Source organism: Acinonyx jubatus, chromosome D3 (assembly GCF_027475565.1).
Source record: "Acinonyx jubatus isolate Ajub_Pintada_27869175 chromosome D3, VMU_Ajub_asm_v1.0, whole genome shotgun sequence".
Lineage (NCBI taxonomy): Eukaryota > Metazoa > Chordata > Mammalia > Carnivora > Felidae > Acinonyx > Acinonyx jubatus.
The window spans coordinates 5,854,742-5,873,196 of NC_069392.1; the positions used below are offsets into that span (position 1 = coordinate 5,854,742).

Genomic DNA, 18,455 nt, shown 5'->3' on the forward strand with positions numbered 1-18,455 from the left:
GAAGGAAGGGCATGAGCTCCCGAAGGGGGAATCACCGGGATAACTTTTAAGTAAAGCATAGACAGAGGGTGACTCAGGAGGCTGGGCAATGATCACGGTTTCCTGTGTAGTATTTCCAAGTACTGAGGCATCATGCCCAAATCCCAGGAAACACACACCCATGACTGGGACCTCACAGCCCGTCTGGGGCAGACACTCAGAGGGATTCCAGATTCAAAGTCAAGTCGTGGAACATACTTGGCATGAATCCAAAAAACAAAACAAACAAACAAACAAAAACCAACCAGAAAAACCAACCTCACATATGCCTCTTCAAAAAGAATGTCCTGCTGGGGCTTGCTGTAAAAATTTCTTGGGTCAATGTAGGTATTTACAGGGTTTCCTTCCTAGTGGCACTTATGGGTTTTAAGAATTTTAACTGTTAGCAAAACACTCTATATAACTGATATTTTGAGATGGTTTCTCTCCTTTGTGTGTACTCTCTGGTGAATGCAGAGGCTGGTGCTCTGACTAAAGGCTTTCCCACACTCATCACATTTAAAAGGTTTCTCCCCAGTGTGCACTCTCTGGTGGATGCAGAGGCTTGAGCTCTGGCTGAAGGCCTTCCCACACCCACAACATCTATAGGGTTTCTCCCCAGTGTGCACCCTCTGATGGATGCAGAGGCTCGAACTCTGGCTGAAGGCCTTCCCGCACTCATAACATTTATAGGGTTTCTCTCCTGTGTGAACTCTCTGATGCATGCAGAGGCTAGAAGTATGCCTGAAGGCCTTCCCACACTCTTCACATTTAAAGGGTTTCTCGCCCGTGTGGACTCTCTGATGCATGCAAAGATTTGAACTATTACTAAAGCCCCTTCCACACTCACTACAGACATAGGGCTTCTCACCTGTATGAACTCTCATGTGAATTTGAAGATGTGAGCTCCAATTGAAGGCTTTGCCACACTCATAGCATTTATAGGGCTTCTCCACTGTGTGGATTTTCTTATGTCTGTTAAGTTTTGTTGTAGTACTAAAATCCTTACCGCAATCATCACATTTATAGACCTTCTCTCCTGTGTGGTCTCTCCAATGAATATGAAGTTCCGATATATGAAAGAAACCCTTATCACACTTATCACATTTATGGGGCTTCTCAGCAGTGTGGATTTTCTGATGCATAAAAAGATCTGCTCTCTCAGAGAAAAATTCCCTACACATGGGGCACTTGTAGATCATTTTTCCTATTTGGTATCGTGATTTAGAGGAGGAAATTTCCTTACGACTACTTTAGTTGAAGGACTGCTATTTCATAGAGTCTCTTATTTGGCCATCCTGGCAGTTTATCTCAGGCCTGCTCTATTCGGTAGGGCTATGGTTGGCCTGAGCTTCTCCCTGCCCGTCTTTCTATGGAAGGTTTCTTCCTGCATAGTGCTCCTCACTCAGTATTATTACTGATCATAAAGTGACATTTACTCCCACATGAATTCTGTAACTCATGAACACAGAACTTTCCTTCAGATCCTGAGTTGTCAACATTCCAAGGGGCTCCCAAGGTGCAAACCTCTGCGTTTTTAAGCCCCCGGAATCTTCTTCTTGTAGAACAATCTCGTACTTCCCACTTCTAGAAAAAGGACCGCACAGTGTCCCCTGTGGTGGAGGGTGAGATACTGCGTGTCGATCTCGATCCCCTGTAGCCTCCCCTTGAAGAGTCAGTATGACGTTCTGCCTCCTACACATCAGACAGAAGCCTTCCCAGGAAGCAAGCTCCTTGGGTTCCACGTGTGCCAATCCTTCCTTCCGGGGATTCCCTACATGGGTATCACTCCAGTCTCCTGTAACGAAAACATAAGCAAATATATTGAAAATGCCTCTTTTCCGGCAAATGCTATTGGTTCCATAATTAATTTCATATAAATGTGACACAGTAATACAGACCTTTTTTGATCTCGAGGAAGAAGCTCTCTTATCTTCCAGAGAGATGTATCTCTTAGATTTGCAGGTCTGAAGAAGAGAATTTGTAGATATCATGCTCCTGTTCATAGCCCAAGTATATATAATCCACTTACAACCACTTATTGTAATTATCTAAACATCGTCAAGAGAATATTATTGAAAAAGAAAAGAAATCCTCAGAAGACCTGAATGTGAGAAGCAGCTGTCTTGCATAAAGGAGCAAGAAGGAAAACTATCTCCGCTTTGAACTTCAGAAAAGGACAGTGCTGCTTTAGACCTAAAACATCAGATTTGAGTAGCCTTCTGGCCTACAGGAAGAATAAATATATGACAAAGTGGTATTGAATGCCATTCCCTTGTTTAATTGTCCTCACTGGTTTCCTGATGTAATTAAAATCCAAACCTTTAAGTGAATACCCAAGGCCCTGCATGACCTTACCTCCAACTCTCCCCCACACCTCGCTGTGCTTTCTATTTCAGTTCGCAACACCCCAAGCTAGTGCCTGAAATGCTTTCTGCCCGACCTTGTGTGGGCCTTGCTGTGTCAGCTGCCCCTCCCTTACCTAAAGAAGGCCCCTTGCTGAGACTCTCTTTTTACCTCTTGTTTTGATTCCTTCAAAGCACATATAACTTGTAATTTTCTCACTGTTCCTTGGTTTTTGATAGATCTCCTGTACTAAGATGTAAATGCCATGAGCGAGGAACTGTGTGTGCTACTCACTGTTACGTTCTGGTGAAGGGGAGGTGTTCAATTCATACGTGCTGCATATGCATCTATGGAATATTTCCCAACACCCTCTCGTCCCCCAACAGGCATATCTTGCCTCATTCTGGTACAGCAGATAAAGGCACATTTCCCAGTGCCTTATTACCAGTCTTTTGATGACCAACATGGGACAAAATATACAACAAACAGAATGATCAGGAAACAAAGAAAACAGATCCCAAAATATTCTATCTGAACTCTGAACTCCTGTGAGGTGTAGGACCATGTTTTACCAATCTTTGCACCCCCTGTAATCTATAGTCAGTAAGTGACACTTCAATTAATTCATTAAATGAAATCAACAGATCTTCCTGAACACTTTCAATAATATGCTCCATACAAAGACAGGGCGACGGGCAAACGAAGAGATGTCTTTAACAATAAAATGGCAAAATAAATTGGACTGCTTTTAAGTGGAAGTGTTAGGATTTTGAAGTTGAACTAATTTCAGCAAAAATATAGCCAACGGCTGGACAAATTAGATATGCATCTACCCTCTGTTCTGTAACACATACTTCCATCCCCAGATATATTGGTAAAAGCAGGAAGTGACTGATGTCCCAGGTTACTCAGTGAGGCAGTACCTGACACAGCAAAACTGCAGACAACCCACGGCCTATGCACAGCCCACCGGTCCAACGAACTCTAGTTAATCCTCACAATAAAATGCTGCTTGGCTGTTCAAAAAGAGGAACAAGGAAGAACACTATGCACTGAGAGAGAGCAGACCCCGGTCATGCTGTTTCACGAACAAAGCAAGACACAGAAGGGTATATATAATACGCTGACTTTTGTGCCAAGCAAGGATGCAAATGCGGATGTGTGTTTGTTTACATCATGTACACAAATTAACAGGGAAGATAACACAAAACCGAAGGTAAGCAGTTATCTGTGGAGACGAAGGAGACAAAGACGAAGTCAAACGTTTCCAAACGTACCTTATCATGTCGTTTCAGCTTTGGAAACATGTTTATATATATTCCAAAAATAAACTAAGTCCAAAAAAAGGAAAACAATCCCTAAAATTTTAAAACAAAAAGAATGACTTTTCAAGTCGGTAACATCCACACTTAGTGTGCTGTACTCAGAGGGACACGCTCTGTCAACAAACGAAGCCGCAAAGAAATCAAACTTCTTTCAGTAGCTTGTTAGTTATAACAACACTGGTGTGTCGTTTACACTGGTGTATAAATTAGGATCATGCAAGTAAGTAATTTTGCGATCGCTGTGAGGAACCAAGATTCAATGTTAAGATAAACCAGATACAAACATAAAACCAAAGTTAAGGAAAAAATTGTACAACATAAAATTTATCAGTTTGAATTCATGTCTTTTCTAGCTTTATCCACCAGAAAGACCTAGAAGCAGTGACAATCAACAGCAAAACACCCTTCTCCACCAAAAGGCACAGGGATCCCTGGAGGAACAGCTGATTTCAAGGCCAGAGCATTTTACAAAATGAGGCTGGGACATCCTGTTATGCCAGAAAGCAAGAGACTCATGCCAAAGGAACAGCAATGCCAATTGATGAAGAGACTCCCACTGGCCAAAAATGGGACAACTGAGCATCCAAAAAGGAATAGTGAATGCAATCTACTGAAACAAACTAAATATACAAAAGTTCACAAGTTTACACTGATTTCAGGGGTGGGGAATGGGGGTGGCGGGGAGCAGAGAGACAAAGACAGGGACAGACAGAGGCAGAGAGACAGAGATTCAAGGCACTGAGCAAAACTGGAAGTAACTAGGGCACCAACTTTTTACCCTAAAAACTGGCAATTAAAAGGAAAGAGCTGTGCGTCCATCCTATCTTCCCTCTGTGAACTATCTTTTGAGGTCATGTGACAACCCAGCTAGGAAATGCATAACCCTAATGAAATACCTGACCATGACCAGAAACTCGACATTGCGAGGATCGGGCTGTCATCACCTAAACCCGCTCATCAATCTTAGCACCACTCAAAGAGGAGCAAGCAGACCTGTGTGTAGCCCTGCATGTGACTGACAGGAAACACAGGAAACACACAGCATCACTTTGAAACATTCTTGCTGAAAGATTGAACTGGTACGTAACCCAGACTTTAAACATCATTTTTATATAAAGGTACGAGAAGAAATGGCAGAAAGGAAGCAGAAAAATACCAAAATAGGAGCCAGTCCACGGGACGGCTGCCCACTGTTCCAACAAGTACATGCCCTGGAAATGGGGAGCGGTGGGGGGAGCTGCTCGGGACGCAGGCCTAAACAGACACAAGGCCTAACAATGCGATGTAATATGAGGACCTTCTTTGGAATCTGATTCAAATGAACCAGCTGCTGAAAGGAGACAACGAAGGAAACATGATGAGGGATGGGGTATCAGATTATACAAGGAACACGGCCAACTGTGTTAGGTGTCTTACTGCCCCTATAGTGGTACAAATGGCAGTGTTTTCAAAGACGTACAGTGGAGCTTGCAGGAATGTAGTGACATGATGTCGGAGAGGAGTCTTCAAATGCTTCAGCAAACAAACAAACAAAAAAAAAACAGTAAAAAAGGACAGATAATTGGGGCGTCTGGGTGGCTGAGTGGGTTAAGCGTCCGCCTTCGACTCACGTCATGATCTCACAGTTCGTGAGGTAGAGCCCCGCGCCGGGCTCTGTGCTGACAGCTCCGAAGCCTGGAGCCTGCTTCGGATTCTGTGTCTCCCTTTCTCTCTGCCCCTCCCCTGCTCACGCTCTGTCTCTCAAAAATAAAAATGTTAAAAAAAAAAAAAAAAAAGGACAGATAAGGCATACGTGGCAAAATCACTGTAACTGTTGAATCTAGGTAATGGATACATGATGATGGATAAATGATAAGTACAATGTTATACCCGTGTATTTGAAAATTTTTATGACAAAAACATCAGTTAATGCAGAGAAGACATTCTTTTCCTGCTCCTGCTGCAGCAACAAACCAATCCCAGAACCAGAAACAACTAAACAAATATGATTCCCCCGAATAGCTGACTTCCCCAACCAACCCTGAGCGTGAGAAAATGTGCGTAGTACCGCATGTACCCCGAGAGAGAGGCGTCCGTGGCTTCAGGGCAGGAAGACAAAGGCACACTGTCACACCCTGCCCTCTGTCCCTCACCGGCTGGCCTGGACACCGTGTGGCTCTCCTCACTTGGAAAGAGAAGTAGTGAGGGTCGGGACGCCCATCGGAACTAACTGCTCAGAAGGCGGAATCTCCACACCAAAGCTCAGGCACATGAAATTCCTGCCTGAACTCCACCAGTTTCCCTCGAGGAGGAATCAGGCACCCCTCTCTCCAGGCAGAAATGCTTAGACATACCTGCAAGTCTTACCACGTGGGGCGGGGGCAGGGCTAGCTACATTCTTCAGGAAAAAGAGAAAAAAAGATAAAGCAAGAAGAACTCCAGCCAATCTTCCATGTGACGAACCAATGAACAGAAGGACAAACAACACAAAAAGCCTCCCCGCCATAAACTTTCCTAACCACCACCTGCCCCACTGCATCTGTACATACAAAGGAGACTAGAAAGCAAGATAGCAAATACGAGCTAAAAAAATCCTACAGATCCCAAATCACATGCTCCCAAGATTCTCTCACTTAAGACACGTCTCATATCCAACGTCCCGTCCCGTAAGAGCGCTGAAGGGGACAGCCGACAGGACTGCGGGACCACCTTTCCGACCCCAGGAGGAAGGAACCTTGCCCTGAGGTCACCTGACACTGCCCAGGGCAACGTTCAGTCTCTCCACATGAGACCTCAGGAGTGCCCCCAGCAGTCTGGGGGTTCAACCTACAGTGGGCAAGAACTGCTCAAACAGGAAGTTAGAGTTCAGCTGAGAACTGAGAGAAAAACTGCTTAAATTTAGCCCATGTGCCCCCAACCCCCACCTTCTGTGAAAAAGGGCCCTCCCTCTATCCACTGAAATCTCTGCCTCATCTAAACATTGTGACACCAAGCAACACCCAAATCAGCACTGACCTCTCAGTACCGCTAAAAATGAGGATCGGCAAGCCAACACCCGATGCTTGAGACGCCAGAGGTTAAAAAGGAGTCTCTGGGTGCTGGCCCGGGAAGGGCCACCTGGAGGTGGAGGCGCGGGATTCACAGCTAGGAGATCAGGGCTATGGCCCCTCTGAGGGCTGCTCAGGACAAGCACTCTCCATCCCAGACCAAGAGGCAATGCTAAAACTCCACCACAGTCTGGAAGTTGTGGAAGACACACTGGGCCCCCGCTCTGGCCTTCATTTTCCTTGCAGGCAGACACGCTCGTTGGGGAAGGGGCCCCCTCTGGTCACACCTGCAGGGTGCAAACATCAAGAGTCCGAACAGAGCAAGGACACCGATTTCCCTCTAAAACTTGAGCCAGAGTCTGATGCAGAACGTACACATAAGAGCCTCTCGACCCTAGAAGGTGCTCAGGATGCTGTGCTAGGAGGCGTGGATGTGGATTTTGAAAACCTGACTAAACACACTTTTGCACGTACTTTTTACATATATTGCCCTTTTACACGGCCAACCAAAAAATACGATTTTGCCTGGGAAAAAAGTACACTAGTTTTTCATGAATTTCTTGTTTAAATGATTCTACAGTTGCAAACCAGGAACTCAGAGCAGAAGGACCCTGTCTTCACAGGGCAGGTGCTGGAGAACAGAGATGCCGAGGAGTACAACACGTGGAGAGACGGCCTCCCACGGGGGCCCGCTGTGCTGGGACGACGGAGGTATCAGAAGAATGCCAACCACGGAGGGGGAGGTCGGGAAACTGTGACCGATGTTCCAGAAAGCTGGATCACACTCAGTATAATCTCGACATAAGATCAAGACTAATCACCCTGATTCAGCAGGGGAGAAAAATCCAGTTATACTCCTACAGGAATAAGAAGCCAAACGCCTCGACATCAGACTTAGCGCACAGGCGTGAAGCCAGATGCTGCGAAACGCTTCGCGGCGCGATTCTGACGGAGATGGACTGTGATACAGGAAGTACAAAGGCACCCGTCCCAGGCCTGGCACCACTGACAGAGAAGAGAAAACCACTGCAGAGCCACTGAATCCTCCCAGCCAGACCTGTGAAGAAACAGGCTTGCGGAAGGGCATGCCATTGGACACAAGACCACACCCAGGGAGACCGGGGACCATGTCTTGCTGGCACCGACGAGAGACGAGAGGTGGGGGCTGCTGAGGGAGAAGAAGGTTTGGTGTAGGGACAGGACAGTAATGCCTTTCAAAAGACCGGGGATAGAAGATGCAGGGCAGATGCTGTGTGAACAAAGTCCCACCAAAGGAATGAAAGGGATTTAGAAGTGTGTTTCCACTTAGTCTTAGAACACCAGGCGAGTAAGTCACCTAACGTGATTTTGCATCTATTTCCTTTGAAAATAATCAGGATGATGTAGGTGTACTGGCCTATCACAAAAAGACATTTTGTATGTTCTCAGTCAGCCATGATGTAAAAGAGCATGCTTTGGAGACTCAAGGACACACATCTGTAGGACGTACTTTCTTCCTTTCTGAAATGCAGGCTGCGCAAGTGCTCAGTAAGATGCCGATACTCACGTGAACCTGGAGTCGCCTGCAGTGGATAAACTGGCTTCTCATGCGAACAAAGACGCAAAGGAGTACATAAAGCAAGAATAGCGACGTATGATGATAGGTTTTGAACCTGGATGAAGGGTACACAGAAGTACATTTTGTTACTTCCTCTACTTTTGAGTTTATCTGAAATTTTCCGTAACAGAAAGAAAAGCGGTAAGCCTCTGCCCAGGAGATCCCTGTAGTGAAGGTGGAAAGAGATTCAGGAGAAAGACACACACCGGCAACCAGCACTCTGAATCACAGAGCTAAAGAAACTTTGCCCGCACAGGCATCATGGAGCCAGGCAAACTCGGGCACATCACTACACGGATGGGGACCTAGGACACAAATGCGGTGACAGCAGCCGATGTGTCTTCAGTGAAACCCTATCATGTGACCACAACACCCTGCCCTTCCAGCTTTCTGACTCTGCTAATCTGACGGAACCTTTCCTTTGTTCCCACAGGACCTCCAGTCTGCTTTTAATCGTTTTCTGTCCCGCTAACGAGACCCTGTCTGCCTTCTTCTCCCACTTCCCTTCCTGGCGCAGACTCTGCAGCCCCACCCCCTCACCGGCCACCCTCCTCCTCCATCACGGTTCCGAGGCCATACCCCGTTTCTGTCATCACCAGTAACTGCGCCGTCTCCGAAGTCTGTTCAGCAGCAAGCCACCCCCTGGCCGCCTGGTGCTTCGTCCCCTGCCGGCTCCGACTCCAGCAGTCTTTCGCCCGCAGACTCACAAGCAACAACCTTTCCTCTTCTCCTGTCACCCGCTCACTCTGCTTCCGTCCATCAGGAGAACGCCTCTTCCCCGCTCACCGTTAACTCTCTTGCCACCTTCTCCCTGTCACACCATGTTAATAACACCCCGACCTTACTTAAATCCAATTCTCCACCTATCCATACGGGCACCCAAAGCAGCCGAATGACGCCAGGCTTTCCCGAGATCACGATGACAAACCCCGGGTGGGCACCAGGCCTCCACAAATTCTTCTGAAAGCCTTCGGTACACGCTTTCCAGGATTTTCAGTTGCCGCTCTGCAGTCACGACAGCAACGTCCCCAGTGTCCTCCTTTCTCCTCGAATCTCCTGGATCCCCTCCACCTCCCTCTCTCGGGGCCGGTAACCTGCCAAGGTAACGTATTGAGAAAACAGGAACGACGCTGACGACAGTGTCCTCACTCTCCCACAGGCCGCATCTACACCTGTGCGCTCTGCCTCCTTCCTCCTCCTTCCTGCTCCTCACGGGCCAGTCCTGCCCCGTGTGCCCCATCAGCACTTCCGAGGCCTCCTCAAAATCAAATCCTGCAATGACTCTCCGTGTCGTCAACAGTTCTGTCCCACTTGCTGGTCCGTCCCATACAAACATGTTCTCTGCCCCTCCTTCCTCAAACAGACTTCTTTGGATCCCACAGCCCCACCCCACCTGTCTGCCCAAATACCTGCTCTCCTGCACAGCAAAACTCCCCGAGAGCTTCGTGCGTCACATTCTCTCCGCCAGGCGTCTGTCTCTACCCTCACTGAAAACCACTCTTATCCAGGCTGTTGTGACCTTCAACGGGCACTGTCCTCGTCCACCAGACGGGACCATACAACACACCTGTCTGTGGCCTGCACTAATGTCCCCTCCTTGTCAGCCACCCTGCTCCCTCATGAGCCACTCCGTGTTTCCTTTGCTGGACACCTAAATGTTGGGGTGCCTCGGGGCTCCAACAGGGGCCCCCCTTCTTTTCCAGATCTATAACCTCTCTCCAAGTAATCTCACCCAGTCACACGGCCTAAGATACCATCTTGATGTCAACTCCCAAGTCTCACCTCCAGCCCAGGACTACATCACAGAAAGTGTCCCCAAACCCAAGCCCTCAGCCTGCTCCCTCCTGACTCTTCCGTCCAAGAAGCATCCACGCAGGGAGCCCACCTGACTTCCTCTTTGCCAAACCTGCCTCCCTCCATGACTTCTGTCTACCTGCCCAGCCTGTCTCCGCAGCCACGACAACCACCCGGGCCAAGCTCAGATGAAGCCCCTAGCCACTCAATCCGCCACCTCTCGGCTTCACTCTTGTGCCCCCACAAGGCGTCAACCCAACCTTTTAAAAACGTAAATAAGATCGTGCCACACCCCTGCTTCGACCTTAACCCTCCACTGCTCTTTAAAATGCATGCTCCTTTCACCGGGGCACACGGGGGACACCCAGTCTCACCACCACATCCTCTTGCACACCACACACCACCTCACTCGTCCCCTTTCCAGTCTTCAAACTCACCAAGCCTGATCCCCCTCAGCACCTCAAACACTCCCCTGCCCACGCGTCTCCCTGATCCCCCGCGAGCTGGCATCTTCTCAGCAGTGAGAGCGTTGGCGGGGCCTTCTCAGAGGGCGGCTCCATTAACCAATTTAGACTGATTCGCCTCCTACCCTGCAGCACATCATTCTGCTGGGTTTTCTCACTTTCCCTCATGGACAACCGCCCGAGTTAGTCTGTGTATGTAGGGATGCATTTCCTTGTTTGCGGTCTTCCCCTCCCTGCCTCTTAAATGCCAGCTCCAACCAGCAAGAACAGCAGAGAACCAGTGAATTTAGAGGACATCTAAGACTCCTTCGTCTCTGTCTTCCACAGGTCACCAAGCAACAGATGTTTACTGAGCGTGTGTGCCCTCAACACAAACACACCTAGTCTCTCCCTGTGCGGAAATGACCATCTAATGGGGAAACAGACATCATCAAAGATGTCCACAAGAAACGTAAAACGCAAACTATGCTAAGTGCTACGAAGCAGCCCTGGGTGGTGCTCGGGGAGCCCATGACTCCAAGGGCAGTGGGGCGGACCTGGTCAGGAGGGTCGGGGAAGACTGCCCTGAAGAAGCAAGAGTTGGAGCTCAGATCTACAGGAGACACTCAACCTGAAGGCACAGCATCCGCAACAGACCATGGGAGGGAGCAAGGCATCTAGGAGAGAAAAGGGGCCCAGAGGGGACACTGTGCATGGTGAGAAAGGGGAGATGGCACTGAAGTCGTGGGGCTTGATCTCTACTCTGAGGGCAACGGAAAGCCACTGAAGTGGTAGTTAGTTTTTGTATATTTTAAAGTGGGAACATCGCTTGCAGTTTAAAAAAAACTTTTTTTTTTTTTTACATTTATTTATTTTTGAGAGACAGAGTGCGAGCAGGGGAGGGGTAGAGAGAGAAGGAGACACGGAATCCCAAGCAGGCTCCAGGCTCCGAACTGTCAGCACAGAGCCCAACACGGGGCTCGAACCCATGAACCGTGAGACCATGACCCGAGCCCAAGTCAGATGCTTAACCGACTGAGCCACCCAGGCGCCCCCATCACTTGCATTTTTAAATAGACCACTGTGACTAAAGTAGAGTCAACAGGTGAGAGGAAAGCAGGAGAGCAGGAGAACCCGGGGGGCCAACATGTCAGAGGTCACCTTGGGAGGCTGGGTTACAAAGAATGGTAACCTGCACCAAAGCAGCGGTGGAGATAAAAGTGGGTATTTTTAAGACATACTTAGGATAGAAAAATCAGGCGGCTTGGTGGACGGAACAAATGCGTGAGGGAAGAAGAGATGCCCAGGACGACCGCTCCGTTTTCTGTGTAAACAACCAGGTGGAGGTGGAGCCGTTCATTAAGACAGGAAACTCTAAGAAACCTAGGTTTGGAGATGAAGAACAGGATATTTGTCAAATATCGAAAAGTAGATGTTGGGGACAGTAGCTGAATGAAAGAAACTGGCACTCAGAGAAGGCGGCAGCACTTGATCAGATACAAATTTGTGAACTAGGAACACCGAAGCAGGGGCTGGAATGAGGTCACCTGGGGAGAAGTGGAGTGCCTGCCAACATTAAGATGACATCCTGCATGTCTCCATTCACACAGAGTTCAACGCAGGCAAAGTTAATCTATGCCGTCAGGAACAGAGAGGGCACAGGAGCTCCACGTGGAAAGGAGCACAGGGGCTCGGGGGTCCCGGCCACACGGCTGCCTAGGCCGGTCTCTGGTTTACCCAGGTGTGTTTATGTCAGGGCTGTGAACACTCATCAAGCTGTCCCCTACAGTTGGGGGCTGTCTGTAGTGATGCTTCCAGGAAAAGTTCAGGAAAGAAACAGAAATGGGAAGAATTCCACTCAAAGGGATAGGCAAAATATGGGAGAAAAGACATCCTGGAAAGGCCCACGGAGACCCAGAAAGGCAGCCTGAGAGGGGGAGGCCAGCCCCCACTGTAGCAGAGGGAGGCAGCAAGACGTAGGAGAGGGTGGGAAGCTGCCAGGTCCCAGCCGGCAGGAAGCAAGGTCATGTGCAGAGAAGGGGAGGGCTGGAGGGCTTGGGGTTGCACAAGACGGTCTGAAACGGCTGTGTGGAGCGAGCAGAGGGAACACGGGAGGGGTCCGTCGCTCGGGCGCGGCGTGAAGGCCAACAGGCGAGTGTCCGCGGGACTGGGGTTTTGCCAGACGGAGACAGTCAGAGGGCAAAGTGGCTGTCCACCTGGAAGAGACCGTCACCTCTCCCAATACAAACTTCGGCCTTTGTGCGTTGACAGGGAAGATCGTGACCCACGTTCCCGTGTCAACAACTTCGACTGAGCCCTGAAGGCTGCCGGAGTACCTGGCAACCCATGGCCTCTGGCCCCCCTCGCCCTCACCTCCAGCACAGGCTCCCGAGCCCCCGTTTCTCAAGGCAACAGAGAGCCTTGAGTCGGAGCACTCCGTCCTCTCCTGCCAGCACACCTCACACCCACACTGCACACTTCTGGCTCGTCCGTCCCCTGTCCCAGCGGGGCCCGCTCACGGCCCATCGCTACTGTTGCTCTCTGGACGCCCTTTTTTGTTTTTTCATCTTGAATGTATTCTCTGAAATTCAGACTGCTGGCTCAGGAAATCTAGTCATTTAAAAATAACTCCATAATTACTCTGTCATAAAGTCAAGTGAAAATTACCTCTTTTCTGGTTTTTGAGAAAATAGAATCACCCAAACTACATAGAAATACAGAAAGTACTACAGGTCTTTCTATTCTACAGTTTTATGGCTGCAAGACTTCCTACAAAGCATTAAATATAAATAATCCTACTTTCTGGTAGCTGACTCTAATTTGTCAGTTAAATCTATTTCAGCAGAGACCAACCTAACTTCCTATCTAGAACCGGATCTGTCAGAACATGTGGGTTATAGTTTTTTCACTCCAAGGGACAAGGGCACACTTTCTGGGAAGGATAAAAACAAGAATGGGCAAGAAGGTATGTCTATGCTCCACACTCACCCAAAAATAACCACCACTAACTGCAATGGGTTGAAGTAGCCACGTGATTAATCTTCCTCACATGTCTACAGAGTAGACAACTGTGTCCGGGAGGTCTGGAGAAGACTCAACAAAGATGAGCACGAGCTCAGATGATGATGCGCTAGACTAGTAAGTGTGAAATCCAAAGCAACTTCTAGGTCCCTTAATTACTGGGAAGTATTTTATAAGAAGAACCTCACGTTCCCAGCTCCCTATTACGTTCTGGCTCATTCCATGTTTAGTATCTTCTGTGTAGATGACTGCCCCGCCACCCAGAAGCAGGCCTAGAAGACGAGTGCTGACGCAGCCATCCTGGATGCTGAACCTCTAGACATAGGCTCAGAGCGTACATGTGCACAGGCATACGCTCTACAAACATTTATCTTGTCCCCGGTATTTGTCGGGCACTGGGCTAAGCGCTAGAGGATCCTATGATGAACAGAATAGCCATGGTTTCTGCATTCGTGCGGTTTACAGTCTAGGAGGGGAAGGGGACAGGTCCAGTGTTGCATGACCAGGGCTGTCACAGAGGCTCACACCTGCGGACACAGCTGCCTGAACAAGGGGCCTCCTAACTAGTCTCAGCATGACCAGGAAGACTCCAGGAGACTCTCCTTCTAAACGGAAATCCAAAGGACAAACTGAGTTAGCCACAAAGAGCAGGAGGGCAGAGGGTCCCAGCCTAGGGAACAGCTGGTGTCTAGAGATATTCAGGATGACAAACCTTAAGAAGAAGGGGAAGTTCAGCACGTAGGAGAAGACAGGGCAAAAGCAGGAGTCATGCATCAACAGGGTCTTGCAAGCCACAGGAACACTTTAAGTGCTAAGGACTTTTTTTTTTTAGGACTGATTCTTCAGAAAACATAACCTTCACAGTGGCAAGACACCTGTGCAGCAGTGGTCTTCCCAGAAAGCTAGAACTCGATCTTAAGAAAAACAGGGAGGCAGGAGACCACCAAAGTTCCTAAGAGTGAAAGAAGGATGGGGTCTGTGCACAGACAGGAGGTGAAGTATGGTAAAGACCCCAGTGGGGGTTGAAACACCAAGTTCCACGAGGACATCAGTGCCTAAGTGGGCTGCTGTGCAGCTGCATTTCTAGTAGGAAGTGAATCTGGCCTCAGCACTCCTCCTGGAAACGCTGTTCAGTTTCTGGAACAGGGAACACTGTCTTCCAACGTGGGTTCCAACAATCATGTAAAGATTCACTTCAAGTCTTCACTGCACTCAACACATCTTCTGCCTCAGAAGCCCACACTGTCAGAATCTCCCTTCCACTGCAACCCAATCAAAACTCAACAGCTAAATTCCCATCTTCTAATTGCAGCACCAAGTGCCAACATTCATTCCAGCATGAACTCATCAATGTCAGCTTGGGACAGCCAGAGCTTTGCAGGAGAAAGTGTACTAGGCTGAATACTGTCTCCCAAAAATCCTTGTCCACTTGCAAACTCAGGGCGTGACCTTATTTGGAAATATGGCCTTTGCAGATGTAATTACTTGAGATGAGGTCACACTGGATCACGGTGGGCCCTGAGTCCAATGACTGGTGTCTTTATAATAGAAAGGAAAGGGAAATTCAGACAGACACATGCACACAGGGCTAGAAAGTAGTGTGGAGATGGGGGCAGAGATTAGAGAGATGTGTCCACAAGCCAAGCAATGCCAAAGACGGCTGGCAATCACCAGAAGCTAGAAGACACAAGAGATTCTTCCCTAGAGCTTTCAGAGGGAGTACGACCCTGCTGACACCTTGATTTCAGACTTCTGGCTTCCACAATAGAATAAATTTCTGTTGTTTAAGCCACCCCGTTTGTGGCACACTGTCACAGCCACAGGAAGCTGCAGCCTAGGAAACTACTAGCTCTGGCAACTAACAAGAGAAGGACACAGAATGCTTTCAGTAACATGGCCCCCTCTACTGATCTCTTCGGGCCCCACCTACAATACACACAATAGACATTTATTTATTCTTTTGGGATGCTGAATGGGACATGCTTATTTCACACGGATCCAAGCCCTTTCCACTCTGTAAAAACCTGAGCCATTTCACTTTTGCTCACTTAAGAATAAAAGTTGCATATCTCATTTACATTCTTTTACTCAAGAGATTATATTTCATAGAAAGATCTTAATTTTTCCTTTCCTTCCCAACAGTTCCCTCTTTGCTTCAACTTCCAAAGGAAATAAATCCATAAATGGTATATACAGTCTTCACCTCCCACCAAAAGTCCCTCACACAAACCCACACACACTCCCACTCCCATTCCCTCTCGCTCTCTCGCAACGCACGCATACACACACACACACACACACACACACACACACACACACACACACCCTGGTGGGAGCGGTGGTGAAGGAGAGTGAGCACAGGTTACATGGTAGACCAACCAGAGTTTAAATTTAGCCTGTATCTATTGTGAGCTTTGTGGCCTCAAGAAGAGCTTTAAGCCTTTCTTAGCTCTACCAAATTACAGTTTTGTGTATGATAGCAAAGAATACTTCTCAGAATAAAATTTTAAGGCTCAAAATCAAAGGGAAGTGGGCAGGGATGGAAAAGAATGCTCCATCTGGAAATAAGATAAAATTTAGTCATGAAAGACTTTATATTTGAAGCATAGCTTCTGCCCTGGCCAACGGGTCGCAGGAACCTCTCCTCAGTGCCTGGCCAGTGAGAGAACAAGGCTCATTCCTGCACAACCAAGACAAAGCCTGCCTGTCCGCGTGCCACGGAGTGGAATAGTCTGGGGTGCCACACATTAAGTGCACACAAGACTCCGTCCACTTGGCCACGCCGCTTCCCTTCCCACCGCAACTACAATCTCGACATGTCCCTAAATCAACATGAACCCTGTCAAGGAATCACCCAGTAGACAAGCCTTAATACCATGTGGCCTCTAGGGGGCCGAGAGCATGAAAGAGCTTCGGTCTAGCCCTGAAGGCCTGATCACCAGAAAATATTCTAAAAGGAAAAAAGATTCCACTCTTCCTCTACATACATCAAAACCCGTAAAAACCTACCATCAACACAGCAATTTGTTCTGCGGGCATTCTACCTCCGAGGTCTCGAATCACCAAGCACCTCAGCTCCCTGCGTCCACACGCATCCTCCCCAACTTCCACCAATCCTTACAATGCTCGGCCCACGTAAAGCCACCTCTTACCCCAAGAAGCAGTAGCTTCTGCCAACTTGTGTTATATTGCAAAATACACACTTTGCAGCTTTTCTACTGTCGGACTGTAAGCAAGGTATCTAAGCCTCAGACTCCATTTCCTCAAATGTGAAAGAGAAATGACACGTACACTTATACTTCTATCTCTTAGGGTTGTTACGAAAATGAAACAAGACGATGCACGAGCCAGGGCTCAACATCTTTTCTCTTTCCTCAATCTGCCCGCCTGCTGAACGCGCAGGGTTTACACCGCTAACTGGGAGCAGCTCCAGGAACTTGCGGGCAACAGCGGTAACTTCATCACCTCCCAGCTGCTGCTCCCTTTCCAGACTGCACCATTGCCGCCTCTCCCTCCTAAGTGGCACTAAAGCCGGGTGCTGCATCCTTCCAGTGTGAAAGCCCGGTCCCCAGGGACTCCCCATCGCTATTCAGTAGTCACGGGCAAGGAGCAGGCCTGAGCTCGCCCAAGACTTTCTCTCCCAGGGCTCTGAGGAGTAATGAGTGGAGGTCTTCCACATGGCCCGCTGACGGTGCCCGGAACAGATGTTCAAGTAGCTTCCACCCTCGTGACCCTCTAGGGCCACCGGGCTCCTCCACCTGGCCTTCAATTCTGTAATCCCTTCTTACCTTATATGAGCCACAGCCCTTCTCTGCTGCCGGTTAGCAAGCAACCCCAACTGACAACGCGTTTCACATAGCCACCAACAACCATCTGCCCTCGCCTCGTTCTCCCTCTCCAAAGCTTGAAGTGACTGGGATCCACGTGCAGTCAGGGTATGTGGAAAAGGAAAATTGGCTCTAGAAGCCCGATTTCAAAAAGGGATCCACAGACCAGCATTGTCAGCCTCACCTGGGAGCTGACCAGAAATGCAGAATCTCAGGCCCAACCCCAGACCTACTTAGTCAGAAACTGCATTTTAGCAAGAGACCCTAACATGCAGTAAACCTTGTGAAGCACCAATCCAGAGGATAAATGTGGTTCTTCACAAATGCCTGACCAAGGTCTCATCCTTAACATGTAAACATTCTCTATAAACTATAAAAAAAAAAAAACAACCCAAAACACTCTACTTGACTTCTAACTCTCCCCAACACAGGCTGGGGCTCGGCAGTATTACACGGTAGTTAAACACAGGGTGGGCCCACAGGTCGCTGCTCAAATCCTATTCCTATCACTACCAGTGTGGCCTCAGACCATTTCCTAATCTACCTGAGCACCAGCTACCTGTCTGTAAAATGGGTCTGTACTACCCACCTCTCTGGATCACCGGATACTCTTCATTTCCCTGGTAATGCTCCCAAGTGAAATAGTTCCTAATCACAAGAGCTCAGCACCCTCTGATTTAGATCCTTGCTCCCAACACGCTTCTCACAATTTGTAATTATCATCTGTTGATTAATGTCCATGTAGACAGGAGCTCCATGAAGGCAGGAACCGGGTCCATTTTGCTCACCAAGTGACTAGCATATAGCATTATGCTAGTCTCACAGGACACAGCCAAATGTCGGTTGAAGAATAAATAATCCAGATGGATGGCCTATTAAAAGGTTTCAGGTTTTATTCAGACCATTTCTTGCGTTGGGGAAAATGCTCAGAATAAATATTGGCCATAGAATGAGAAAGAAATCCTTTTCTCTAAAGACTCCTCTTTTCCCTAATTTCCTAGCTCAGAATAAGCTGGATGTGCTGTGGTATCCACCTCTTTCCTTCTTTTTTCTTTTTT

The 18,455-nt window shown here is 48.3% G+C and overlaps 1 non-coding gene across 2 annotated transcripts in view; it reads right to left on the reverse strand.

The window, feature by feature from the left end:
* Positions 1-658: 658 nt before the first annotated feature.
* LOC106978341 (uncharacterized) overlaps positions 659-18,455 on the reverse strand; it is a 41,093-nt gene continuing 23,296 nt past the window's right edge. For both annotated transcript variants that reach the window (XR_008291632.1, XR_008291631.1), the window contains 2 exons: positions 1,920-1,985; positions 659-1,816 (listed from right to left, as the gene is read on the reverse strand). This is a non-coding gene — a transcript (uncharacterized LOC106978341). The remainder of the gene's footprint in view (positions 1,817-1,919; positions 1,986-18,455) is intronic.